We start from the raw sequence: 2,058 nt of genomic DNA, 5'->3' as shown, positions 1-2,058 counted from the left end.
TGGGGGCTAGCTATTACTAGTAGATAAGTCTTTGTAGAGATTCCACTACATACGGAACAAAATGAATGAATCTACACTTAAAATGCATCTATATACATCCGCATGTGGTTCATGGTGAAATCTCTACAAAGACTTATATTTAGGAACGGAGGAAGTACTAGTATAGTACGTACTGTAATTTATCAGCGAGATAAATTTGTACAATGCTATGAAGCTTCCAGCTTCTGTTACATGTATCTTGCGTCCAAGGTTGCCCGTTGCAACATTTCATCAAATACAAAGGAGACTAACCTGCATGCTATTGCATCTCAATGATTGACAGATCATAGCAAATATGTACTCCCTCCGTTCCAAAATAAGTGTCTCAACTTTGTGCAAACTTTAGTACAAAGTTGTACTACTACTAAAGTTCACACTTATTTTGGAACAGAGGCAGCTAAAGAAAAAAACGATCCATGCAGTCCCTAGCCCTTGAACCGTGAACCCTGACCAGGCTTGAATTTGCTGGCAACGTTCAAGCTTCCTAATAAATGAAGTTTGCAACCTTTTGACCATCGGATCATTTTGTGCAGTTTCACCAAAATTGAGATGAGCATCCCTGTGGCAAAGAAATTGAAGAAGCGTGATTAGAATAAGATTACTGGGACTAGTTGATGAGACATAAACTCATCACAAATACAGTACGTAGAAGCCAGTAGAGGTATGTGCGGGGCAAAGAAGTAGAGAAATATCCACAGGGAGTGATGTGGGCAGCTGGAGCAGTGGTGCAAGCCGACTGTAAAGGGAGTTGTACCAGAGGGACGTAGCTCAACCTTGAGGAGGGCGGCGGGAGGCGACAACTGCCCACGTCGCGGCAGTGAGCTAGGGAAGAAGGCAACCTCACCGGCTTTGTGAGAGAGAACAGCGGGGACGCCTGATCGGGACGTGCCGACAGTGGGTTTTCGCCGTCGGCGATGGCCACCGCATCTACACTAAGCATCCACCCCTTCCCCAAGCGGACGTGATCCGCCGGGATGTTAGCGATGTGGCCACAGTCGTTTTGTGCGAGTGTGAAGAGAGCAACCCCAGCAAGCAACCGTGTAGGCTGGCCCGTCCTGACTATGTATATAGTGGAGCGGTTTCCTTTTCTCTCCATATGAACCTATCATATTGCGTACGTGCCACTGAAGAAAAAAAACTTTATTTATAAATGACGCGGCACCTACTACTCGTTCTCCTATAACCTTGCGCTTGGCATCTCCAAAATATTAACCTTGCGATTGGCTCTTCGCCTCTTCGGGAAGTCGAGCAATAATGGTAGTGCAGTATATATCGTTCTCGCTATATGAGACCGAAAGAATTGCTGCACGTCCACCACGTGGGCGAGGGTCGAGGGGCGAGGGAGAGTGCTACATACGGAGCAAAATGGGTGAATCTACACTCTAAAATACGTCTATATACATCAGTGTTTGGAGTATGTACTAGTAGTTCATATTGAAATCTACGAAAGGACATATATATTCCAAACAATATGATATAATATCTATAACCAAGGTAGTAGGGACGAGGAGTAAACGGAGGGAGTAGTAAATTTTTCTCCTCGTCCTGCGAGCCACCGCGCGCATGGGCGAGGGAGCGGGCGTAAGGCGGAGCAAGCTTCACCTCATCCTGCGAGCCACTGCGCCCGTGGGCGTGGGAGACGGCGTACTAAGAAAGCTTCTCCTCATTCTGCGAGTTGACGGGACACATCAAAAGTACTCCAGTGTATAGAGCCTTGCCTCTAAGGTAGGCCCCACATGGTTTGCCTCTTTTTTTAACATAACACGTCAAGTTGCAATTTGTTTGTTCACCCGTGGTAGACGATCCTCCCTCCACCAAGTGGACAACCAGTACACGTGCCAAATTACCACGTGGGCTGCCTTTTTCGTAGAGAAATGAGCTGCACCGTGTACCCGCGCGGGTGTGGTTGGGAAAGATACGGGACTACGTGCGCCGTGCATGCACCTCTTCTCTTCGTGCACGTCCCCCACCTACGTGGGTGTGTGTGAGAGATACAAACCGCGTTCGTGAGTGTTTTTT

This window comes from Triticum aestivum, chromosome 7D, assembly GCF_018294505.1.
Source record: "Triticum aestivum cultivar Chinese Spring chromosome 7D, IWGSC CS RefSeq v2.1, whole genome shotgun sequence".
Taxonomy (NCBI): domain Eukaryota; kingdom Viridiplantae; phylum Streptophyta; class Magnoliopsida; order Poales; family Poaceae; genus Triticum; species Triticum aestivum.
The sequence above is the reverse complement of the archived record's forward strand: the minus strand, read 5'-3'. Positions refer to the sequence as shown.